This window comes from Catharus ustulatus, chromosome 1 (genome assembly GCF_009819885.2).
Source record: "Catharus ustulatus isolate bCatUst1 chromosome 1, bCatUst1.pri.v2, whole genome shotgun sequence".
In the NCBI taxonomy this organism is placed as follows: Eukaryota; Metazoa; Chordata; class Aves; order Passeriformes; family Turdidae; genus Catharus; species Catharus ustulatus.
In genome coordinates this window covers 156,319,191-156,346,466 of record NC_046221.1, presented here as the reverse complement: position 1 = coordinate 156,346,466, position 27,276 = coordinate 156,319,191, and the positions used below count along the sequence as shown (strand labels likewise).

Here is a 27,276-nt window from a genome sequence, read left to right as displayed (position 1 = left end):
TGCTCTTCCACTGGCAGGGGATCCTGATGACCATCAGTATACATCTACTTGTCAGGAGCCCCAGGGCAAATGTTGACTCTGAATTTTCCTTCCAGTCTCATTTGCTACATCAAATGTCATCAGTGCTTTTGACAGCAGCATCCTAGACTCGTAGCTAGAAAGTTATTGCCATTTCTTGCTTGCTGTGAACATTATGGATTTAGTCTGTACATCTCTCATCTTCCAGGGTTAAGCACTGCAGTTTCCTGTTTCATTATGCTGGGGTAGTGCTGTTCACCTGAAAAGATTTAAACCAACCCAGATTTATTTTAAAAATTAAAGCATCCCTTTCTTGTCTTTACATCATTTGCTCCTGCCCTGAAACCAACCCTTTCCTCTTCTCTAGCACATACCTGTTGTCTCCTGCTGCTTAGGGCAGGAGTTCGTCTTCCTGTAGATTTGAGCAACTTGCAGCATAGTGAGACATTTGCTCTCTGACTGAGGCTAAGCACTGGTTTTGTTATTAAAAAAAAAATCCTTACAGGTTGCTTATTAGAAAAAAAAAAAAAAAGAAAAAGAAAAAAAAAAAAAACCCCAACCAACCAAAAAACCCACAAAACAAAATACAGACAACACTGGTCTTTGTTATTAAACCACATGTTCTGAATATTGATGAGTGCGGAAACTCTGATTGGAAAAAGGAGAATGATTCTAGAAATGGGGATGTGGGAGTTTATGGGGCGTGTTTTGTACCCTATTCTTACCTAATACTATATTGCCTCTGTTTCTTCTCAATCCTTTCAAACCATGTTTTGCTCTCACAGTATTTACATGTTTTGTGAACAAAGATGGATTTCTGCTCATTGGTGGCTGCTACCTAAGCTGTTCTGTTTCTTGGATCTTGATTGTACTTGTAGTGTACCAATTTTATAACAGCAAGCCTTCCTTGACTAAACATTCAAATGTGGAGAGAAAGAGTAAACCCATCTAGCAAAATCTCACAGCTAGAGCCAAATGCCACAAGCTTTCATTAGTCCTCCAGCAGTGACACACTGCAGAATGCTGTCCCCTCTTCTAAAGGATCTCAGCATCAAAAAAAATGAGGAGACTGCCCAAAACTTAAGAGACTGATTGCTGTCTGTGTCTGTTCATAACAACCAAAAAAACAACTGTTAAAAACTTTATTAATTGTTTCAGCTACTGTATCTCTAGAAGGATATCTCCTGCATTCACAGAACTGTGGGGGAATGAGAAACCAGCAGATTAAAGGTTTGGGTTTTTCTTTCTTTTTCTGTTGCTACTTGATGAGGAAAACCCTGGGAGAAGTGTGCCATGGAAGTAGAGCTTGTGAAACTCTCACAACTGTGCTGGAGAACTCCTTAGAGGACCAGAGTGGGACATTTACATATTTGAAATAATGGAGCATTGACTCAGTTACACAATAGATATACTCTCAGCTGGTTAGTAAAATAAGAATTAATTCTTGGGTAAAAACCGTTTTACAGGGGGTCAGTTTTCTCTCAGTCTTATGCATAGATTCTCTTAGTTCTTCCTCCACGCCAAACAAAGATTGCAAGATTTCATGGGATTTCAAATTTGCAGTATATCAACAAGAACATTTTTAATCAGAGATGCAGCAACAAGCAAAATTTAGAATTCTGACCCTTTTCTCCCTCTGGAGTTACCTGCAGCAGACTTGCAGAGAATAGAAAATGGAATATTCTTCATAGATATTCATCTGTAAGAGGACCCCAGCAGAAATGCTTTCATTGCTGTCCCTGTCAGATTCTATGAATCCACAAATCCTGCTAAATACCTAATATCACAGCTAAAGATGTGCCTAGATGTGCAAGCTGTCAGTTACCTATAAAATGCTTCTTACCAGGACCAGCACTGACAATAATATCTGCAAATGCTGAAGGCCCCTCAGCTGTCAAACAAGAAATCATTATCCAGCTGTGTGATAAATGTAACTGCCAGGTGTTATGTCCACAAGCACAATGCAAGGGAATAAACATCCAGGTCACTAAGAATGAACCTGACCAGAGAAAAAAACATGTGAGAAAAATAGTAGGGTTATAGTTAATCCTGATCCCGTTGTCATGGTCAACAGGGGGCATCAGGAGTGTACCTAGAGGTGTCAGCAGTATTTCGGTTACTTCTCTCTGTGCATCACCACACCAAATGGTCAGTTTTGATGGTGGTTAAATGTGAGGCACTGGTAGTAAACTTAACAGCTGCTGAGTCAACTGGTGCTTCAACACAAGCCATGATGTGTGGAAGTGATAGAACTGTCGTCAAATGCATACTTTGGATCAAGTCTGTGATCCAAAATGTCTCCTGCCAGGACTGACAAATTAAGTCCAGCAATCTGTATCAGGCCTCTGCCATCAGCACCATTGTTGGATGGAGAGAATATAATACAAAAGATCCCATTAATTTATGTGACATCTTCCAAAAGCCACAGAAACTTTTAGTTATCCTGTGTCAGGGAGCTCCAGAGCTTAGCTGGAAACTGTGCAAACTGTAGGATGCAAAAAATACAAACAGGATTTTCTTGACCTGTAAAGCAACTTATTAAGTGAGGATATTTTTCCTGAACTGACAGAAGATGGAAGTCATGCTCCAGAGAACATGTAGGCATAATCCACAACAGCAGAAAAACACCAGCAATTAGTCAGAACCCCTCTATTGACTGACAAGAAGTAGACATATACTATCACTGCAGACCAATCTTCTGAGCACTCAAAGTGTGTAAATTAGACCTAACGTGTAAATTGCACAGTAAGTGACAAGAATTTCAGAACATTGATTACTTTGAGACAGTCATTTGAGGAATGAATTCTTTTAAGAAATATAAAACTGCTGGTCTTGATGGCATCTGACAACTGAGTAGATAAAATACCTTGGTTGAATGACAAATATTCGAATACTCCAACCACTTACTGTGCATTGCTGTCAGTGTGTTTGTGCTTGTATTTCATGGCACTCCAAAAATCAGAGAAAGATGCTTCAGAGCCAAAGAACAGTGGGTTGTGTCCATACGGCATCATCTTCACAAATGGCATCAGCATCTGATCCTAATTAAATTAGTTATCACCATTTGCTAAATGGTTCCTAATACCAGAGCAAGCTGGACTATTCCCAAAAAATCCCTGCTGTTTAAGTGCTTAACATCACTGAGCAGTTCCAAGAGAGCCTTGGGAGGGCATGGACAGATACTCAATGCTTGTAGATCCATCAACAGCTGCTCATGACACTGGAAAAATCTGAAGTATGGTTTTATTTGTAATTATTAAATTACACAAATTGATCATCTCTTCATAGGGATTGCACTCTGAAAAGTTTACATAAACCATGTGAGAACCAGATCCAACGGTGCAGACTGCAATATGAGCTATTAGAAAAGGGTACTTGTACCAATATTTTTGGCATCTGTCAAAATAAGCAACCAAGCTATGATCATATAAAACTGAATTTGTTGCAGGTGACTAAGGCATCACAATCCAAATTTAGGAAAGCATTTTTAAGAACTTCATGCAGGATCATAGCCACAGTGACCTGGCCATCCTTCCTGGATATCTGATCAGTGCATCCAAAGCCTACTGATATGAATTCAGGGGAAACAGATGTGAATCTTCTCCACATTTAGACTCCATAAACAATTTTGCACATCCAAGATTGAGGGTGACTCACCCTTGACTAGCACATGATCTATCTCAGTACCATACTGAATTGCACATTTTAGTGGAGGCCAGAGAGACCAAAATGCAAAGTGAGTGCTCATAAGAGCTCAATTCCCAAATGAAGGTGAGGGGGAGATGAGGAGACTGATGGTGACCACACGATGATGTGAATTGCTGAACTCATGCAGTGACACTCAGACCTGTATGTGTGCTCTTTGTCTGAATTATCAGGGCTTGCAGGGTTAGATAGGCTGTAAGGGATCAAAATTGCACTGTCTTACTGTATATCTTGGATAGGCCAAAATCAGAATATTTTTCTGGAAGTCATCCTATCTGATGTCATAAAAATATGAGCTATTACCAGAGAATGCACCCTGAATGTTTATGGTATTGCTAAAAAGTTTTCTAGTTACAGCAGAAATACAGAAGCTGTGGTAGCTACATAATTGACTGTGCACTAATCAGTAGGGTATTTAAAATTAGCATAGATTAAAAGAAAATAAGAGAAAATTACTTTGTCTAGTAACCTGAGAATGAATTCAAACTTGGAGACCTTTTCACACTCGAGTCAGCTGGAAGAACCAGAACATGCAGAAATGTGATTATTGTGAATAACCAGAAATGTGTGAACATAGAGCCTGATTGAACAATACAACACATTGTCATTTGTGGCATCATGGAAGAGTTGTAAATTATCAAGGATTTAGCCCAGGCAACCCACTGGTGCATCTCTTATGTTGGCTTTATGAAACGTCATCAGAAAACAAGCAAAGGACATGTACCAGGAAAAAGGAAGCACATATCTGTACAGGCATGGAAGAATAAACAACTTTTTCATTCCTTTTTTGCAAAACACAAGGCAAAAGACTGAAAACCCTTTTTCAAAGCCTACCAGTCCTTGACAGGAAAGAGGAAATAATGCCCTAATTGCCAAAAATGGCAAGGAAAGGAGAGGAGAGAGGGCAGAATGTCACGGTTACAATTTGTTTCCAATTCATTCTTTCCTCTCCAAGGTTTCTCCTGCCCTTTAAGAAATCTGTACTTAAAACATAATGGACTAGACAATTTCCAAACCAGGAGCTTGGTATAATTCATTTTAATGCCACTCCAGTTGGCTGGGCAATGCAATAGATCATCACACTGCAAGAGAACCCTTTGGTCCAGGCTATGTATCAGACTGAACTTCTAGATCTATGGCATATTTATCATGAGTCTGCTGCCACACAAGGTTATCGTGCTGGTAAGCAGCATTTCTCCATCTCTCAAATTTGGTTCTTTTAGCCAAAATGGAGCTATTCAACATAAAATTTTTTGAAAAATAAAAATAGTAATAAATAAAGGAGCCTAAGCTGACTTTGTCAGAGTCACATGGCCAGAGCTCAATATCCACCATGACACTCAGGGAAAGCATCATCAGACAGTATGGTTTCACAAAATATTTAAGACTATCTTTGTTTAGTATGAGCCACTGTTTAATCTCAAAAAGACGCACTGTACTGTAATTAGTTTCAGCTACACCAGATATCCTTCACTGCTTTTTCTGCTTAGAATAAGCTCCATGAGTAAACAGAGGATTTCTTTTTTCTAAAGGTTATTCCTCTCAGCACACAAAAAAATTCAGGGGGGTTTTGGGATCCTGTGACTTGCGATCACTGACTGTTTCTCTACCAGGAAACCAAGTCAAAAAGCCCAAGATGTCACGGGAGACAAGTCAAAGACATGGGATCAGAAAATGTGTCACAACTAATTAATTTGTTTTGGAACAAACTTGGTACTTGATGTTTCCACTTCATTCATGGGAAGTAAGTGCTCTGAACTTCTGACAAATCAAGTCATTTATTCAAACCCCTTACTGTGAACTCTGCTGCTGGGAACTTGATTCTAGGAGGTTTAAGAGATACAAGTGTAACAGAAACAAAATCCACTTTTGCTCAAAGGTCATTGTCAATAGTGTTATTTTTTTCTGGCCTTGTTTTCTCTTCGGCATACTTGCATTTTTGTCTGTAAGTGACAAGTTTGACCAGAGCAGCATTGATTAAACCAAACTCACAGACTCACTCAATATTTCAATGATTGAGGATTGCTGGAGGAAAATAAGTATTTATTTTCACTTCACCTTGCATTTCCAGCTAGGAGCGAAGCCAGTGGTGATGTAAATCTGCTGTGCAAAAGTTTCTCTATGCCATTTCCATCCAGAAAACTTCAAGAATTCCCCAAGAAAGCCTGTTCCCATAATCATCCCACCTTGTTCCAGCGAGATTCTGTGGTCTGAAAGTTGAGTCAAGGTCCCTTCTGGGTAACTGGATTGCTCCAAACTCTCTGCTGCCTGATTTCTCCTCTCTTTAACATTCACAGAGCTTCAGCTAAAACTTCTGATCCATTACCATTCAGATTGTGCATCTGCTTACTGACAGTCCCTTAACTCTTTTCTTCATATCTCTAATTCTGTTTTTAATGCTTTGTGTTGTTTCTTCCTGCCCATATTTATGCTCTTATCTCTATCATTTACCCCTTGTTCTGCCTTCACACCCTTTCCTTGAGCTCATTCTCTCATCTGGTCCATCAGGGCTGTATCACCCTCCTGCTTTTGCTCGACTCCCTCACTTTCTATCCCCTTGAGAGACTCCTGCCTCCAAGTTCTGCAAGAATCAGAACTCTTGGAGTTCTTCTGAGAGTCAGTTTTTACTCCAGCATAAGATCCTTGTGAATCTCTAAGAAAGAAGAAAACAAAGCACAGGAGTAGTGCAGAAAATGAAGGAGAGAGGAGATGAGAAATGGAAGTTGATTGTCTGGAACAACTAATGTTTTGTTGCTGCTACTAGGAAGTGACAGCAACAGTAGTAACAATGCTAAGCTTTTACTACTTTTTGAGAAGAGAAGTGATTTTTGGAACATGTCAAAGGAAAGGATATGCTGATAGCTGATAGCTGTGGCTATCAGTATTTATAAGTGTCTGTCCAGTGGGTTGTAATTCCTTCAGTGCTTCTACTGGACAACAGGAAAACAGCATCAAGAGGGTCTTATCCCACAAGTGTTATCCCACAAATGCCTCATGGCACATGGGGTGGCATGACTTGAGGGCACCAAACAAGAGTCAGAGGTGAGATTTGGCAGCATGCTGTGTAGCAGGGAAAGGGCTCTCATGCTGAACCAGTTTCCCAGAGCAGCCTTGGGCCCAGACAGGGAGAAAGATGGACTGATTTTACCTAAGCCTTTTTCCTGGGATACAAGCATGAACAATGTAAGGCTGGTAAGAACAAAAACATTCTGTCTAGGGAAAGGTGACTGACAAACTGTTGTCCCAGGGCACTCAAATACTATATTCTTCATCCTAACAGATTTTATGTGTAGCTCAGGGCAAAAAGATTTTGGCCAAAATGAAGTAAAACCAAGTTTCATAGGTTTCAGTGCTGTGTGCCAGATGAAGAGCCTAACCAGACTAGTCCTATATGATATTATTGTTAGATAATTTGTAGGGTGGCAGTTATCAAATGGCAGTTCCTTAAATGAGAAGTGGTTGGTAAGATTTTCTGTCTTTTGGCTATACCACCCCAGGAAAACATGGGCCCAAAGTTCTTTGAAGTTATTTGACTACTGCAGACCACCCTGCAGGATGCAGCACTGAGAAAAAATTCAGGTCAGATGGTCACAGCAGGCAACTGGGATCCAAGAGTCCTTGCACAGGCACATTATTCTCAAACACTGACAAAAAGAAACTGATGGGTTTGTTCTTCACACAAGCTTAGTTAGCATTGCTTGAAATAATAGGTGGCACATTCCCTCAGTAGTGCTTTAAAGCTGTGGAAGTGGAAAGTATCATAGAACAGATACCCAGACTGTTTCTACTGACAGATACAAAATTCAGGGCTCCTGCTGCTTCACATTTTCAGGGTAATTGTTGAAAAAAAAGAAAAAAAAATCTATTAGTCAAGTCAACTTATTAAACAATTTGAGACTTTGTACTACTTCATTTGGGCACAAATTTAATCAGAGAGTGTAGGGGTGAATTGACACAGAACACATTTCTTAATTTCTGCCTTAGGGCCGTTTTAGATACCACAGTAACACAGCATTGTTATTTTATAAGCCACCTGAAAATCCGCATTACTCTGTTGTGCTGGTTTTGACAACCACCAGGGAAACTAAACTTGGCTGCCCCCAGCACCTTCTTCCCTTAGAGAGCCAGGCAGGATGGCCCCCTTCCCATTTCCAGCCTCTGGTTTTTCCTGCTGAAACCACATCCCCACCATGGATGTTGTATGGTATAGAATATTCAACACCAAAACTCTACCCCCTGGCATTGCAACCATAACACTGTGCTAGTCCTATTCACTAATGCCTATTAAGTACTTCTGTATTTAAGGTGCATTTAAAAGGTAAGGTGATTAAATGTCTCTCACCTGTACTAATTCCAATAGTAGGAGGACAAGGGGTGTGGTGCAACCCTGCTGGTACAGTCCATTTTCTGTTCAGGATTTTTACATAAGCAGACAAGTGAAAAACATGGAGGCCTGTTTGGCTCCCTCCCATCTCACTCCTGGCGTACTGATGCCCCTTAACTGCATATCGTGGTTCTGATTCCATAAGGACAACCCAAAAAAATTTCATCAGGCCTCCCAAGTCAAAGCTTGAGCTCTTCCAGTGATCCATTTCAGAATGTGAGCAAAATCAATCCTACTCATTTCAGGTAGGCAGCCAGTAAATAAATCCTGTGCCCTGTAATTGAAGGTCTTTCTGTTGTGTTGCACACTGCTTAGAAATTTTCTTAAAGTAGCTGTTTGTTCCACTTGTTTCTTTTTCACAGTTAAACTTCTTCCTTCTGTGTAATCACAGAGTGTTTGCTCAAGACCTGTTTCTGTGCCGAGCAGAATCTGCTGTATTTACAAAGTAGAAGCCAATAGGAAGAGTTCTGACTGTAATGAACAGTGTTTGGAACGAAATGTCTAATGAGTATAGATGCTATCAAAGCTGTTCTTTTGCTCAGAAGTGCATGTTAATGCCAATTACTCATGTTTCTTGATTAAACTCTCGCTGAACATTAAGTACTGCAGAAAAAGGTCCTCCATCACAAAATATGCACATTGCAGTTGAGTCAGAAGCTGGTACCAAGAATCCAGGGACATAGTGTACTATGTGTTGTGGTCCTTCAAAGAATACATGGGAGTACATTGGCCATGATTTATAAAAGATTTCTGTGCTGAGCGAGCCACTGGATCACAGCCAAATAAGTGCACACCAGATTAAGATGTACTTTCAGGACAACTGAAATACTTCCATGAGTAAATAACTGGAAGAAGATATTTTACATGGACAAATAGGATGTTTCACTAAAGATGTGACAGATCTCAAGACCTATAACCAGGAATACTATAGACCAGGAGGAGCCAGTGAAATCTCATAGCTGGAATTTGGGCTACTGCCCAGTTTGACTGGATCCATATACACTACTCCCTTGGATAAACCATTCTGGCGTACCTCTGCAGTAATTTTGTTCTATGAATATTTTGCTATGATAAAAAAGGGTCAGAAACCTTGCTATATTTATATGTATGCTTGAGCTCTGAAAGAAGGTGAAATGAACCAACCAGGAAGAAGGTGAACAATCAGGTTTCCCTTTAAAAGGTTTATTGATGAAGCCGCAGGAATGTGTGCTTCTTTTCTAATCATCAAATCTGAGTTTAAAAGCAGAAGGGATGCATAAATCATCTATTCCCAGCCATCTTCCCTGTCTCAGGCCATTGCACTTATACAGCTCCCACTGCCTTTGGTCAGACATTTCCTAGAGCTGTGACACAGTGACACCCTAAACCCCTGGCATTCAAGTCACACAGTGAATGTAATTTTGGGAACAGATAATAACATGTTTAAAGAAATAAAACTGAAGGTAGATGGTGAAAGAGTAATTTTCCATCCCTAGATTCAGACTAGGATAAAACCTTCCATCCAAAGAGGATCCTGAGGGTCTCATGAGCACCCAGAACCTGCTATACCTGTATTCCCACCAGCACCCGTCAGAGCACTGTTCACCAGAAGAGTTCCCAGGTAAATAGATGTATTATGTGATTATGGGGGGCGAGGAGTGACAGGGACAGGGATGTGTCTTGTCCAGGGACAGGCAGGAAGCCATTAGCAGGGATGGAAAAGGCCACAGATGTCCCATTCCAAAGACTCTGTTTAAATATTTAACTACCCAATGTTTATCCCATTTGTTATCAATAGATCACAGTACCTGGCTTAAATAATGCTTTACTCTTTGAAAATATCACTTCATAAATCTTTGTGACAGGTGCGTGCAGAGGGTGGGTACCAGTGTTATCCCACTTATCCGAACTGGGACTCCCACACATCACAGCAGGGAGATGCAAAACTGACCAAAGATCCCCCTGCAGCCCCTGGGCTGGGGAGAGCCTGAAATGCCCACAGAACCCCCACCAGGAGCCTTGCAAAGAGCAGAGCATTGTGATTTAAATCTAAAGCTGTGGCTGCTTGAGGATGATTTGCAGGAAGTGCAAGAGGGGCTCTGGCTGAGCAGAGAATTCACAGGAATGATTGAGCTAAAGGATCTCTGATGGGAGAGGGATGGGTGGGAAAAGGGATGCCTGAGTGCTGTGCCTGCCCCTGCCGAGCCCCCAGCAGTGCCAGCACTACCCACAGCACGGCAGTTCTCACACAAATTCAGGTTAGAAGGAGAAAAAGGAGAAGACTGGAAGTAATGGGGGACATATGAATCATATCTGCAAGACTTGCATGTAATTTCATTTTGAAATCTAAGATTTAAACTAATGTATTCCTTGGCCAAAAGTTATTCTAGCTTCTCTGGGCAGGTAGTAATAGAAAGAAATGTGATCTTTTTGATTAAGCCAGAACATTTACTGCCACTGGGAAGTGCTGCATGTAATGTACCATGGGGACACAGTGCTTTCTGCAGCTTCTACTACAACAGCAATAAATGGCAGAAAACCTTCAAAAATACAGTCTACAGGAAGTCTCAAATAATCCTCCTTAACTGCATTTATACAACAGAGCACCTATCTATTAAGGTGTTAGAGGTGCTTCTAATGAAATAAATTAGGACTAAGTCCCGATTCTGCTTCCAAACACCCGGTATAAATCCAGACAACTTGTCCTACTTCTGCAGCATTATACCAGATTTAAATCTATTCAACAAGGCTCTTAAATTTATGCCTTACTTGGGAACTTGAGTATTTCTACCAGTGGCATCAGGGCTGCTCTCATAAGCTTTAAATCTTCAAAAATTTAAGCATGTGCCAGGGACTAAAAACTGACCTCTGAGGCTAAAAACAACAGATTGTCAGAAAAATGAAAGCACATACAAAACCATCAAGGAAAATCAAAAGGCACAGAGCTTGAGGAGGAAAAGGAGAACTTACAATGTTGAGAAAAACAGCAAAAAAGAAAAAGGAGAGGTGACATCTGGGAACACATACCTTTATTTCAAATACTCCAGTATTTAGTCCTGCCTTAGGATCCCATCATACAGATGTTTTCCACAGAGAGGCTGAGCCTCTACCTCCCCAAAAGCTTACAACTGAGATTTTCATACTTAATATTTCCATTTTTTCTGTAGCTGATTAATCATTCTACAAATTCCACCATTATCAGCAATTTACCTTCTGAGGAAGTAAGGTGCAGGAAAGAGAAGGAACTTGCCTAAAGCCTTCTCACACATTCAGCCACTAGGAAAAGAGATCTGGACATCCATAAACATGGAAAAAATCTATATATGTTTGGCAATAAGCTTTTGGGGCTTTGCTTGCCATTTGTACTCATGCAGGAAATGGAATTTTCCTGTTCTTGTCAACTTGAAATGCCTCCAAGGTCACAACAGCTCAGCTGGAAGATGGTAAATACCACAACCTCGTTTCCTTAATGAACACGAGAAAGAGATAAACTCAGCCTAACCTTTTCAGTTTACTTTACTAAGTTTACTCTGAGATCATCTTTATGGCCCAGGTGACTCCCAGCTGAGCCAATGCAGGATGCTTAAGTGATATTGTAACATGAATAGTAAATCTTAACTTGGGACCGAGCAGGAAGCTCCTGAATGCTGACACACAGTGCTGTAAAAACCACTGCAGAGGCGTGTGCAAGGACAGGGGAAAGCTCTGCCTGGCTGTGGGCATGTCAGGCTGCCCAAAGAAGCACATGGAAACTTGCCTTGCTGTCTGCAGGTAGGTCTTTGCCACCTTCTCCCACACCAGGCTTTGGACCACATACCTGATTGACAGTTTGATTTCTCCCCTGAATAATTAACCTCCTAATTAAGCTGAATGCTGCTTAATTCCACCAGCTTGTAAATGCTGCATTCATTAGCCAGAGTTATCCAGATCTGAGGGAGCTGAAGGGAAACAAAAACTCCTCACAGGATTTCACACTCCCTCCACTGATCTGCAGAGATTTGAGGTGCAGAGTGAACCCTCCTGTCATTCTTCAAACAGAGGTGGGAAGGGGCAGTGGCAGATCAGCCACCAGGAGGATCAGGGGCTCTCCCTTTGGAGTGACTAAAGCAAAGGCACTTTGGGACAATATTTGACTGCAATCAAGGGGGAAAAAATAGGCACTGCCCTTCCAGGAGGTTGGTATTGATCTCCCAGCTCCTCCTCTGAAGCTCAGCAGTGCTGCCTGTGGAGCAGCTGCCACTCTCAGGTTGTGCTGTACAGCTCCATGTGCCTGTGGTGTTTGTGTGTTGGAGCACAAGGCTCGGGATTCTGGCTCCCACCTACCCCACAGCTCAGAGAATTGGAAGGAAATATCCTCTCCCACTTGCTTGAGCTGCATCCAAGCCTTTTGTTCATATTATCCCGCCCTGTAGGGGAGGTTGGGGTCTGATGGAGGCTCCCAGGGAAGTGGTAACTCATCCATTTGGCTGGGCTACACACAGGGAGCCCTGCCTTGGCCATGGATTAGAGTGGGTGTCTCCACAGGGCTCCATCTTTATCTTCTTTTTCTTCTGAGGTTGATGGAAAAAAATACCAAAAACAGTGCCAAAACAGAACATGGAAACAGCCAGACATAACCACAGAATGGAGGGGGAGGGATCAGGAACAGAAAAGACAAGTTTGAAGGTGAATGTGTATTTTCAGAGAGAGTTCTGAATTGATGTAAAAGCATTTAGAAATCTGAGTTGAATACAGGTAGTCAGAGCAAGCCACAAGCTGAGCTAGTTTCACCTGGAGCAGTGATATTTTATTTCAGCTTTCACAAGCATTTTGCCTTTCCCCACAATGGACCATGAAAAACCAGTGGAAGTTGCTGTGGGGTCACTGAGGCTCTCCCCTCTCTCTGGCTGACCTGTGCCAGAACAGAGCTCTGCATCCCCATTTTCCCCCTCCCAGAGGACTCCCTCACACCTGGCTCCAGGCTCCTCTTGAGTGCAGCCCTCTGCATCTCAGCTCCTGACTCCAGTATCCACTGGAAGACAGCCAGGAGGAGAAATATTACCCAGTGAGGAAGCCACTCACCAAAGTGAACTGACTTGCATTATTTCCTCCATAATCCACATTTGGAGCTGGTTTTAAATTTCTCTGATCAAGCAGAGATCTAAGGCAGCTGTCTCAGATCACCTCAGGTTTGGGCTGTTTCTACCTCCTTGCTTTTATAGCTCTAGTTTTCTTTTTTTTCTTTAAAAAAGAAAAAATAGGCCTCCAAGCAAAATTATCTGTTTCAGGTTGAACAAAACACCCATTCAAATCTAAATGAAAGCTTTTGAAAACACAGGAAAAAAGATAACAAGTTGACCCAAAAAAAAAAAAATTACTGCCTAATCAGATCAATACAAAGATCCTGTCAAGATTTTTCCCCACAACACCTATGCCCTGGAACAAGACAGTACAATTTTTGGTTGTGCAGACATGACTTACCCCCAAATTTTTATTGAATTAATTTTTTTTTCTCTACATAGACATTCATAAGGAGAGGTTTTTTTAGGAGGATTACTCACTGAAAATGTTTTTTATTAAGTTCAGTTAAAAAAACAATAATAAGTTAAATGTGCATGCATGAATTGTGAAAGTGCATATGTTCAGACAAAAAATTCTGAACATAATCACACTTATTAAAAATTTTCAGTGAGTAATTCCAAATTCAAGGCTGTTTGGGAACTGCTTTACTTTATTCATGACACAGTCATTTTATGCTGTTCTGTCTGAGATTGGACTGCTGGAACATCTTTATTCATACGGAAAAAAATAACAAATATTAAATGCCCCAAAATCCAGGTATCACCATTCAACCAACTACTCATGGATTAAGCAAAGGTTTGGTTTTCATTAATGACTGGCCATAATCTGTATATTTTTAAGGTACATGATTAGATCTCACAAAAAAAATCAGATTAAATTTAGACTTCACGATCTGAAATTCAATATTAGGCTTTCCAACAGTGTGACTCTCCTCAGCAGTTTGTCTTTGCCTGTTGACTAGCAATGCTGGATAGGAGATAGGATATCAGCAGTGGGATTATCAGGCATACTGTTCCTATTACTGACATGTGCAAAAATCCACATTCTTTTATATGAGATTTATCAAATATAATGGTATGACTATCAGCTTTCTTTCTTTCTTTCTTTCTTTCTTTTTTGTTCTGAAAAGCCTATTGCAAAATGATGGCAGAGCTGAGCAAAACCCACAAATGAAAAAAAAACTTCACAAATTTGAAATGTTCAGTCTCAGGTATAACAGGAATGGTAGTAGATTGATACTGCAGATAAAATATGTTGAAAACATAGTATAGAGAGATGGGCAATTTACAGTAATAAGAGGAAATTAGACTATAATGAGTGTGTACACAGAGGGAAATAAACTGATACAATAGAGAATGGAGCTCTCAGCACAGATAGATAAAAGTGGGGAGATACAAAAGGTATCAGGGAGATACCAAAGGCACAGTAAGGCAGGAAAACCAACAGCAAGTGCAGACACACAGTCCTTCAGGCTACAAGATAAACTGAGAGAAAAACCACTGAGTCCCCATTTCAGAAGTACATAAGCTACTTCATCTGTGTCCTTTGCAGTAGTGAGAAGCAGCTGTCGAGGTTTGTGGAGGTGCAGAGGACAATAGGAAAAGACTGAAATAGTGCATGGCACAGTGATGGAGGCAACTTCATCCCCAAGAAATGCTGCACCAATACTGATCATATGAAATATTAGTGATTAGTACCTTTTCTGCCTCCCAGCAGCATTGAAAAATCAGATTTGTATAAATATTAGATTTAGTTTTTTTGTTATTAATCTCCAGAACTGGAAACACTGGGATTTTCTTGGGGTGAAACACACTCAAATGCCTTAGTGGCTGAAGAAGATTTAGTGGCAATAACAGATGGGCAGAACTGGTCACAGCTGTCTCCCCCACAAGTGACACAAGTTACTGGTGTCCCCCGTCTCAGCCTTTGTGTTTGCACAGGGCTGCTACTTCACAGTCCTACTGGGAACAGATAAATAGTGCAAGGAGGACACACAGGATGTTTTCCTTGTTATGGAGCAGCAGAAGATGCTTTTTGCTCCAGCTACTGGAAGACTTCTGCACAGGCACTGTGCTCTGTGCACAAAGCATCTGGAGTGCCTGTGTGATCAGTTTTCCTACAAATTATCCTCCTGTCTTAATATCCAAGGAAGAAAAATGACAGAATGTAAATATTCAACTGCAAAAATGCAAATAACTGTTTCGTTGACTTTTTTTTCAAGCTGGTCATCAAGTGCAGGACTGTGTAGCAAACTGGTTCTCGCTTTATCCACAGCCCAAATTGGTTCTCACTTTGTCCACAGCCCAGGTCTATTCCATGAGGGCAGAGCCTCCAGGAGGAAGGGTGAGAGAGGCTGTCTCACTGCTGCACTCACCAGCCTTCAGTGCTCTGTCATATGAAGTGAATCAAATTGGTTCCAAAGGAACTTTCATTAAAGATGCCAGAAGTTCAACTTATCTGCTAGATTGCAAATTCTTTAGGGGGAAAAAATGAAAAAAAAAACCAAAAAAACCCCCATGCTTTTTCCAGATTTGTTGTGTGGCAGGTGTTTCTGTGAATAAATGAGAGCACTGTCAGACTGACTTGCAGGTTCCTCCTGCCCAGGTGGCACCTGAGCTACAGTGTACAGTGGAAACCTGTGTCCCCATTACCCATCCCCAGACCCAGCTGCTCCCACACTTGGAAAATCTGTGCAGAAAAAGTTCTCTCTAGATTTTACCTCTGACTCAGATAGGATGGATAACTCCTGATTTGCTGACATAAAGCAACATATACCTGACAGACACAGAGACTTAAAACCAAGCAGGATTTCCAACTTTGTGCAGTGGCTTTTTCCCAATAAAAGTTAAAGTTTTCACAGTTTGAAAACAGCTCCTGGAGAAGATGGCAGCAGCTGAAGGAGCTTGGCTGGAAATCGTGCTCCCCCTTGATCCACCCGCACTGCGAGCAGCTCTGTGTGTGACTCCTGGATCGTTTGAAGGTGCTTGGGATGGCTTCAGGCTTTTGGCTTTTTTATGCAAGCAGATTTTCATGCTTTGATATCTTCTCTGACATGACTTTTGATCCAGTGAAGGTGATGCTGACACTTTTTTCACAGTGAATATTTTGTGTACAGTGCTGCAGGAGCATTGCAGTTGCCTGAGTTATTTCGGAGGAACTCTTTCACAAAGATGCAGCCTAATAAATATGATGAAAAGTGAGAGTTCTGATAACTGCAGTCAGGGTGTCTGCCCTGATCCAGACCAGGCATTGCAGCTTGTCAGCAGCAGGGACCATCAAATACGATCCAGGAGAGTTGTGAGAGAAAGGGGAGCACAGCACAGGCTGGTCTGGGGCTCTGTGCAGTGAGAACAGCACTTTGGAAAATCCAGATTATTCCCTCCCAAAAAAAGCAGATGATGTTTCAAGCTGTCAGACTGGCAAGTTTTGGGAGAAGTGAAGAAACCCTGGTGGAAAGTCTGCACTTTGCTGTTCCTGCCAAGGTAAATCAGTGCAGGGAATGAGGGTCACCAGCCAAGGAATGCTATGTGCCTCAGGGAACCCCCTGCTGAAGGACCTTCAGCTAATTGAGAAAGTCAAACATCCATATTCCTGCCGCAAAAGAGGCTGCACTACCTTCATTGGGCATTTCAGCTACAAAGGGAATTGTTCATAAAGGCAGAAAGAATTAAAGGAGGGAATTAAAGGACGCAGTATTTAATGGGGCAGATTGATGTGCACACTGATGAGATATACTTCAAATTGACTAAATGTCTGTTTTGGCTGAAGCAGCTTTTTTTTTTCCCCCTTGGCCAATGCTATCTGTGATTTTTGTTGTTTGTAAGTCATCCCTCTGGCTGTGACCCAGCCAGGACTGAACCTGGCCAAATAAAAGGTGTGCTTAAAAAAAGTTAAAATTAAAAAAAAAGAAAAAGAAAAGCCAAAATCACTACATGGCCTAATTTCTACCATTCCAAGGCCCATGGAAGGAAATGAGTTTTGTGCTAATGTATGTCTCAATGCACCAGAAAGAAATCCCAGCTGTGTTGCAGCCTGTCTGGCTGCAGTGTTGGAGCACAATGAGAGTGATACCAACGCAGCCAACCCCTGATAACCAAGGAGGGGACGTGGGGCTGTGTGCTCCATCTTCTCCTTCCTGAACTGGTGAGGCAGCCTCATTTCTGTGTGTGTGCAATGCTATGGAAGCACAGCAGCTTGCACCTCATAGGCATTACAAGCAGCTCAGCTACCCTGGAATTATATTCATCCAACTTTTGCAGTCGATGGAGTTACCCAAGTGCGAGCCCCCGTCGTGGGACTTCTGCCAGAGTCAGCCTTGCGTGGATTTCCTTTCTGAGGGAAAATTACCCAACCAAGCTAAATCATTTCAGGCAGAGCAGTTGTAAGAGCTTGTTTACACGAATCTGCTCAGAAAAGTTGATCTGAATTTTTAAGTGGATTAGTTAAACTGCATTAATTAAAGCCCTTTGTGGGAACTGTCAGAATTAAAGTGTCTTTGATTTGATTTGGTTTACTTCTCTTCCAAGGCTAAGTCATATTAAGGCCACTTTACTTGTGAAACGAGAGGTTTAATGCAATTTACTTAACTCACTTTTAACTCCTGCCTTTAGTTAATTTAAATGAACTTTCCTGATTTTGCCTGTATAGACATGCCCAAGGAAAATGAAGACCACTGAAACAGAAATGCCTAAGACAAACTTTGAAAAAAGTCAAAATATTTTACTAGCCCCTCCAGGACATTACTATCCTTGTCAACAAGATTTGGGAATTGCAGGTAACAATGTCAAGAACCGTTGCTTATCAGGGACAGGATGGCGAGTCCTGCAAAAAAAACTTTACTCCAGCCTAAAATAAAAAATGAAAAGTTAAGCAAATGCCTCCTAGCCCTCAAAATAAAAACAAGGTTCAGGCTATGCTTGGTGGAGAGGGAAGAAGAGAGGTTCCTGAATATATGAAAGAAGGAAATTTTATTTAAATCTCTGGTGACAATATCTGCATCCTTCCTCCCTCCTGAGCCAGAAGGCACAAACAGTATTGGTAAAGTGCTGTTGGAGGAGATCTGGTCTCCTTTTCCCTGGAAGTATCATGCCTGTTTTGGGCACTGCTACAGGGAACACTATGCAGCAGCCTGAAGCTCTGAGATCTGGGGTGAGGAGGCAGACAGGTGATTTTGCATGGCATCAGCCCTGGCTCTGCAGGACCAGCTCTGAGCCAAGAGCCAATCTGCCTGACAATCCCAAAGTGTCACCTGTGAAAATCAGGATTCGAGGCAAATCTTTGAAAACTATTTGTTCATGTGCAATCTGCTCTCACAAGACACTTCAATACCTACAAAACTCTTCTCCCTGTGTGCATTGCATTTCTCCAGCTCTCAGCCTGGCCCTACTGGGCTGCACACAGCCAGCCCAGGTCACAGCAGGTGCAGTGGCAGGGTCACTCTGTCCCAGGCCAGATCAGAGCAGGGCACTGCCACGTTAAATGAGAGGGAGTGGGAGACAGGCTCCTTGTGCTGCCAAGATCCATTTTAGTATTGAATCATCCTCCCCATGGCAGCCTAAGTGAGAGCAGAGGTGGAGATTAGCAGCGCTGTGTCTGTTTGGAGAAGGCTGCATGCATGACTGAGCATGAATGGCCTGATTATGAGTGGGTGGATCACCACTCAAAGGGACTGAGCGGGCAGAGCTGAGGTAGCAATGATTAGCTGCCACAAAAGGTGAGTTATTGTCCCCTGGGATGCTAAAGATATACTGTACTTAATAGTTCACTGGCCACATGCACTCCAGGGTTGATATCGCCGCAGCCGGAAACATTCATTCACATAATTAGTTTACTTTTCCAGTTTAAACCAAATGGAAAATCCCCCTGTACAGCACTCTTAAGCTGGCTGTTGGGCCAGTGTTGATCAGCAGAGTCCTTTTGACTTTGCAAAGTTGCCTGGGCTTCCCCAGAAGGACGTGAGGTCGTTTAATCACCTATCTTATCTCAATGCCTTTGCAGGGACGCTCTGAGATTTTCTCTGCATAAGCTGACCCCAAGATTTGTAACAGCAGCCCCTGAAATCAATGGAAAATGAGCCTTTGTGTGACAGGGCTGTCACCTGTCCATGATCTTAATTCCAGGTGTTTGACGAGGATGACAGGACATGACTTATCCCTTGTCAAAAATCCTCTGTGTCACAGATTTGCAGTTATACCTTTCTCCAGAGGAACCTCAGCTACTTACCCATAATGAATGATCTTCCTCTCCCTTCTCTGGGAGTCATGAATATTTGAATTAACAAATTAATCTTTTCACTTTCTTTCATAGGAGGACAGATACCTTTATATATGGAGCGCCTGAAACAGAAGATAAAAAAAAAAAGACCACAAAGGAAAGAATCTGATTTACAAGTAACTCTGTTCATTGCAAGGGTTAGACCAGACCCTCAACTGCAGCAGAGCAACACCATTTAAATCAGCAAATGTATTTCTCCATCTCTGTCTCACTGATCCCCCTTTGCAAACACCTACAGTGTCAGGGCTGGGAAGGACCCACCAAGGTTCTCAAGACCAGCACGACCACATCATCAAACTTTGCATAATTTATCAATTTGTGAAGACTCTTCAGGCCCTCCCTACTCAGCAGGCCCAGCAAGGTGACTCTGTTTCACAAGGGCAGCACTTGGATTTGGATTGGGTGCTGGAACTTGGCTTTGGGGGCAGAGGACCCTGATGTGAGTCCTTGGTGTGAATATCGTGCTCCATCCTCCATGGCAAGAATATAACAGGTGTAACAGCAGTCAGGATGCTGCCAGCATTTTGTGCTGCATTGTTCTGTCTGTTCATTTCTTTGAGTCCTTTTTACTAAGCCTTCAGCAGAAAGGCTGGGCTCTGGAAAGGGCTGCTTGGATGCTCATAGTCCTCTTTGTGTGACATTCCACCCTGTGAAGAGCCCAGGAAGTACAGGCAGTACTTAAATTTCCACACTCCACTTCCAGTCACCCCTAGAGGCTGATTCTGCTGTGATCCTCAGCAGGACATCTATGTCTCAAGCCTTGTCCTTCTGTTTACTTGTGTTTGCTTCTGCATGCTTTGCTCCTGACCTATTCAATGTGTTATTGAGCCCTGCAATTATTTTTCCATTCATTTTCTCCTTTCCTGACTCATTTATCTTGACCTCTTGTGCATTGAGATGCACCATCTAGCCCAGTGTGGTGGAAAGTGGGAATCTGCTGCCTTTGGAAGCCCTGCGAGCTGGGAACAGTTGTCCCCTGGATATGTTGCTCCAGTTCCACTCCAGAGCTTGCTCATGCAAGAAAGTAATTTTTGGCCTGCATTTCTGCAAGAAGAACAAAACAGCCAGCTCATTTTCTGTCTCCAGGCAGACTTCCCAAAGATTATAGGAGGAGGATGGGCCTAGGGGCTTTCTGGCCTGGAATGCAACAGACCATGGGACAAACAAGAACGCTGGCACAGTCAGGTGGCTGAGTGTCCAAAACAGCCCAAAATTGCTGAGTGCCTCAGCCTACCTGCTCACTGATGGTCCTCCTGCACCAAACTGCCTCACACCTGGGTCTAACCCCACAGTGCAAACCCAAGGGGCTGCTCTCCCTAAGGGTTTTGCTGCTTCATTGCTTTGTCTCTGCATTTTTTATGAATTTTTGGGAAATCTGTAGCAGTGAGAGCTTTGTGCAAACAGGAGTGCACTGCATGCCCCGAGTGCCTGGGATGAAACAGCATGCTCAAAGCCTCCAGCCTGAGCTGCCAGTGTCCTCAGAAGCATATCTTATCCCCACTGGCTCTTTGGGATTTTAAGGTGGCTGTTCACAGGGAATCTAGCCTGTCTTTTTTTCCAGCATTTCTAGTACAGAACAGCATGTTCTGCTTTCCTTCTGCAGCCAGAGGGGGAAGGAGTTGGAGGAGATGGAGTGATGTGGCTTCTGTGATGCTCTTTTGCCATTCCCTTTCGTGTCTTGTTTTTTGTTTAGTTGGAAAGGCAAGGCAGGGATGCTGGCCTTATGTGATGAAAAGCAGTTTTGCTATGAGGTAACAAAAACTACTACCCAAAAGGAAGATTGGAACAATGGTGAAAGATTGGAGTTTCAATTTCCAAAAATTGAAAGATGTGCCAAGAGCTATCAAGTCCTTGTTGTCAGACAGATGGTCTGTCTGGTAACATGTCAATCTTTTCCTAAGATATTGAGGTTCACTTCAGCAAAAGGAAGGGTCCCAAAATATTTCCCTAAAATGACAGCACAAACCAGCAGAAACAGCCAGTGAATTCATCAATCTCAACATTTATTTTGAGGTAAGTCTCACACAGAAAGGGTGGGTGGTACAGAGCTCCCTTTTTCCATGGCTGTGGGGAGCTTTCATCTGCCTGTAGGATCCTGATGGTGTACAAGGATGGTGGGCAGTGTGGAGATCCCTTGGCTGTGAAGAGATTCCAGCAGCCTGTAGGACCATGATGGAATGCAAAGGCAGTGGGTGGTGTGGGGTTCCCTATGTTCACAGCTGCAGAGAGCTTCCAGCAGCCTGTAGGACCATGATGGGGTACAGAGCAGGGATAAGCGTGTTTGTTTACCTTTAGGTCAAGGTTCTTGTAGAAAGTTCCTTGTAGAAAGTTTCTAGGAGAGGATGGGTGCATGCCGTGCACTGGTCATGTCCCAGTCTGGGGATTTAGCTGTCAAAGACAGGAACATCAAAAATGGGGCAGCCCCACCTCCAACCTCCTGAGGCTCTCCCTGCCCCAGGTCAAGGCTGTCCAACCCACACCTCCCTGAGGGACAGGGAATGTCCAAGCCCAACCACATCACCAAGCCACTGCAGTGAAGGCACCACCAGAGACGGCCACTGCCAATGCTCTGCCTGCTGTGACACATCACCAGGGCTGTCTACCTGAGAAAAAAATGTGTTCGCCATGGCTGGAGGGGGCTCCCAGCTCCCTGTGAGTTTGAAGGCAACTGTAAGACCAAAACAGGATATAGGTTGGGGTCACCACCAACACACCCTGACACTGCCAATGTTCTGCCTGCTGTGACACATCACCAGGGCTGGTGCCTGGAATTAGCACTGTATCGCTGTGACATGGCTATTACCTACCACCATTCAGCCAAGAAGAAAGAATTCAATAATAAAAATATATAAATAAACTAATTAAAATAGATAAACAACCTCTGGCAATATTGTGATGGAAAATTAGGCAGCTGTAGCAGCTATTTAAAGAACATCACTTCAGAAAATGTTAAACAAACAATCAAAAGCAGCAAGTCCTACTCACTACCCAAGTGTAAAGAATTGTGTGATACTTGCTGCTGAGATTTGTGGGTTTGAAGACTAAATTCTTGAAAAATGCTTGGCAAGTTGACTGAAGGCAACATTTGATGCTTTTAGATTTAAAGATGTGTCCAGTGCAAAATGATGCATCCACAAGTGGCTGAGGGTGCTGAGCACAGACCAGAATGAACTGCAAGACTCACATCTTTCTTTCCCTGAAACAAACTGAAGTATTTTGCCAGAGACGGTTCTGTGCTACACACTTCAGCTGGACACCAGAATAAAATTCAGGATTTTTTTTCTCTTCTGCTTGGTTCACTGCAGGATGCTGCATAGAGTCTCTTTAATTGACAGGACCAGAGGCACTGGGCACAAACTAAAATGCATCATATTCCCCCTAAGCATCAGGAAATAGTTTTTACTGAGACAGAACTGGCAGTTTACACGGGGAGGTTGTGGAGTATCTAACCTTGGAGGTATTGAAAAGCCACCTGGACATGGTCCTGGGCAAGTGGCTCTGGTTTAGCTCAAGAGTTGGACCAAATAATCTCCAGAGGTCCTGTCCAGGCTCAGCCCTTCTGTGAGGCTGTGATTCAGCACCAGCCACCCCAGTAATTGACTGATCCAGTTTGTGTGATGCCACAGCTCCTGGGCTCACAATGAGCAGTCAGGGATGACACCCTCTGTGTGCAAACTCTGACCTTCCTTCAGAAACCACCAGAAGAGCAGGTAATTTACAACTGTCAGATCATCAGATTACAGTTTTCCAGGTAGTGGATCTGTTAGCTGGGCAGTCTTCATCTGGGAGAAATTAAGATCCCAAATGATTCACTGGCCCAACATATTTTGAAGCTAACCCAAGGAAGTTGTCTCAGGCAGCTCATCTACTGCCATCAGTAGCCGTGGTGCCCCTGAGGAAAGCAAATATTTTTTAGACATCCATAAAGTTTCTGGGATGAGAACCAGGCTGAGCAGCTCTCAGCAGTTCATTACCCATTTCTGTGCCAGAAGAAGGTGCTGACTTGCTGTAATCCCCCAGCATTTTGCACCTTCTCTGCTCCCAGTCCTTGCAGAGATAAGTGGTTACACAGGATGCAAAGCAGTGACAGCTCCAGCCTGCAGAGTTTCCAGATGGGCAGAGCAGCACTGGCACTGGAGAGCCCTCCTGAGAGCTCCTGCCTGCTTTGAAGGTGCTGGAACTTCATGGATGTCAGCTGAGCTCCAGATGAGCATGTGGACTTTGTGATGCTCTTCTGAACCCAGCACAAGGTCTGAACTATTTAAGGTTTTTATTCACTCGTCATTTAAGGTTTTTGTTCACTCATCATTTCTCATTTCTCCTTTTAAAGAAGTCTTCACTCCTTTGTTAAGATGCTGTTTAAATGTCTCAGTGACTAAACCATGAATGAAAATGAATGAGCACACCTTGGCCAGGTTTACATGCTGCAGGAGGTGTGGCAGCTCAGAGATGACAAGTCAGCACTGAATAAATCCTGGCTGCACCATTTTCTCACCTTTTTTTCTCTATAAAGAATCCTTTGGAAATCCAGCACAGCTGGCACTTGAGTAAGGGACTATTTGGCTCCCCGTTTAGCTGGTCCATCGTGAAATATAGTGATAGTCAGACGAGTAATTGCATAAAAATGGCACCTAGGTGCTGGAAGTGGGTGTTTTCTGTGCCGAGTTTAAGGATCGATGGGGTTTTTTCTCCCTCTCTCATTCCTGTGGCTGGGATGTGCTAACCATGTTGTGCTCAGATGTCCTGCCTCTCCCACTGCAGTGCCAGCTAATGTCTGATTCCAGAAGCTTTGCAGTTGGCAATGTTTTAATAAGCAGAAAGAGCACAGCTTGATTCTCAGGTAACAGGCTGAGCTAGCTGTGCTGGCAGTCAGAGCAAAAAACATGGTATTGACTTGAAGACTGAGTGAATTTGGAATAGAAATTGCGGAGGAGGAATAAATGTGGCATACCAGGATGTCACTTTTACACTTTCCAGATGATAACTTCACTCTGAAGTGGAGAATCTCTGACAGTGACGTCCTCTTTCAAGCATCCAACATCCATGCCCGTACTTGGTCCTCCTGCAAACCCCCTCTTTTCCCTGCTTTGTCTGACTCACTGTGTATTCTTCACAAAACACACTGTCACAGGCTCTGTTTATGAGAGTTACTCAAGCTTGTTTCCAAATCAGATTTCATGTTTTATGAGGAGGTGGATAGGTGAGGAGGGGAAAAGTTTCCACTTGGGCAAGGGCACTGGGAAGCACTCACTGGGGATAAAAGTTGCAGGCTAAGTAGCACATCTCTGCTGTGCTGCCTAAAAAAAGTGCCTGGAAACTCTCTTCTTGCCTCCCACTGCAATACCTTTTAGGCCATGCATGAAATCAACATCCAAAAGGAGTTTATTTCATCACTGTCTGCAACACCATTGACCAGGATATTTATTCCTAGGAAATTAGTGCATCACCTGGAATCTCAACTGCCTGGGATATCTGGGATGTCACCACATGATATCATAGAGGGAACAGATGCCTTCTGGAGGGCAAAGCCACATCTGGGTGTGTGTCCTGGTACAGAAAGGAAGGGGAACAAAGACCAGAAGTAGACAGTGTCCTTCTGGTTCTTGATGGAAGACCCTGTGGCAAGTGAAATACCTAATTTATTTCCAGGAAAGGGTGAAAAAAGGATTAAAAGCAAGAAATCAGGCTTTTTACTTTTCTGGGAGAGAGGGGCAGTTTGATAACAAGCTGCTTTCCCCTCAGCAGCTCAGGGTGATGTCGTTCCAAGAGCCAGGTCCCTCAGGACAACACCCCCTCTAAAAATCCTGTTAAGAGTGTGAAAGCAAATTGTGAGTGAATGATGCTGCAGCCTCCTTCAGAGGCAGGAGCTGGCCCTGCAGGGAGGGATGTTTCACAAGCTGCCTGCACCAGGATCCTTCCACCCTCAGGGGTAGAAGCTCTGCTGTGTCCACCTCCCCTGCTGTTCTCTTCCAGAACCCCAAAGATGTGTCAGAACTTGTGCGTCTAGAAAACATCAAATCATAACTTTATTGAGCCACGTTTGGCACCAAGGATCAAAATCAGGCCTATGCAAAAATGTTTAGCAATATAAGGGAAAAGTCAAAAGCATGGTGAGAGCAGTCATTTGTTTGCATTTCATTTGCAGCCTGAATGCAATATTCCTGGAGAACCCAAATAAGGAAACAATTATAAAGAAAGCTCAAAATATAACACTCCTCTCTTCAGGCCTTGTGTGATGTAAACTGAATAAAAGTTCCTAATGGAAAAAAGGTAAATTAGTTATTTTTAAAAATTTATTTTAATAGTGACTGTGTTATTAATAATGTATTTAAATAGTTATTTTCAGCTATGTCCCTAGATCCAATGAAATAATTACATGCTCCAGGACAGGAGTAAAAGGATGAGGGAGTACATAGATCTTAGTGACCAGGTCTATAAATAAGCTGCTAAAAATGAGTAACCGTTGTCATAGCTGGCTCAAGAGAGACTTGTCAACTAATTATAGATCAAGCTGTGCATTAAAATTAAAGCCATTTGCAAGATATTACAGTAAATGTAATGTTCCCAAGAGATGTTAGATTGAGTAGTCTCAGAACTTCAAGTGGCTGCATAACCTCTGCAGCTTGATCAGTGCAAAAAACGAGTGCAAAAAACAAGTTTTCAAATATTATTTGAATGCCATGGAGGGATTAGATAGAAATGCTACCTGGGATGGGTCATTCCTTGAATTCCTTGACCTGAAGGCCCTATAGAAGATGTACTGACAACAGCACAAACTGCCTGGGTAGGCTGCCTAGATACCAGCAGGTTTTGGGCATTGCTGTCTGGGTCTGTGTTTTACAGTGAGCCCATGATGGGATCTCAGTCCATGATTAGCAGCCTTGCTAATATAAAACACACAGAATAATAGCATGGGCATTCTGGTCCTCACAGCTGTATTTCAGAAACGTGAAGTTTGTTTTAATGCTGCCAAATCTGTCAAGCAGATTTGGTGCATTGCATTGGCCTAATAAGACTTCATTTGTATTTTTAAATTGTGGGTAACCTGAGAAAGAGAAGTAAGTATATTGGCAAATAAAGCATACTTTCTTGTAAATCACAGATAGAATTTCCAGGAATTTATGCTGGGACAGAATCTGAGGGCTGATTGGTGTGAGTGCACACAGGGAATCTTTATCACCTTGAGCTGCAGATTGATCACCAAAAATAAAAATGAAAAACAGGGAAAAAAAAGAAGAAAAATGCAATACACAGTGCAACCTTGAACATCAAAAGGACCAAGCAGGTTGGCAGAGAGGAGTGGGATACATCCACCTGCTTGATGTCTTTGCTCTGACTAAAATATTATTAATATTTTAGTATATTGACTGCTGCTTACTTTTCTGGAGCAACACCTTTAAAACCAAGCTGTGCAATGCAGAGATGAACCTGGATGACGGCTCATTGAGATCAACTGCAGGAGACAGCATTGTAAAAAAAAGACAAAAATCTGGATTGAAGCTAAGACTCCCTTTTTTTTTTTTCCCTTAATTTGGATTAAATTTTTCATTTGCCAATATAGAACAGAGCATCTGGTTGCAAAGAAGATAGTAACTGGGCTGCAGCATTCAATTACAACTAATTTTTGTCACTAGATACTTCTAATATGCCTGGAAACTATTTTGATGCAAGGCTAATTGGTTCATTGTACACATTTACAGGTAGAAAAAAAAACAAAAATTGTGACTAAACTAAAATTCAGCTCATTGTTTGCTATTGTGGCATTAATTATTAACCAGATTCTTCAGTTAGTGAACAATTTAAATCTGCCATGAGCAGTAGTCATTCTTCTGAGCAATGTGTTGGGAGCTGGTCTC

General features: G+C 42.5%; 1 long non-coding RNA gene across 3 annotated transcripts in view; it reads left to right on the top strand.

The window, feature by feature from the left end:
* Positions 1-27,276, top strand: part of LOC116997596 — a 69,528-nt gene that overhangs the window by 30,561 nt on the left and 11,691 nt on the right. Inside the window, exons 1-4 of one of the 3 annotated variants that reach the window (XR_004418207.1) lie at positions 5,797-5,950; positions 9,583-9,707; positions 19,454-21,433; positions 25,566-25,690. This is a non-coding gene — a long non-coding RNA (uncharacterized LOC116997596). Of the gene's footprint in view, positions 1-5,796; positions 5,951-9,582; positions 9,708-19,453; positions 21,434-25,565; positions 25,691-27,276 lie in introns of those variants that run through there. The other 2 variants (XR_004418206.1, XR_004418205.1) reach the window with 2 other exon arrangements.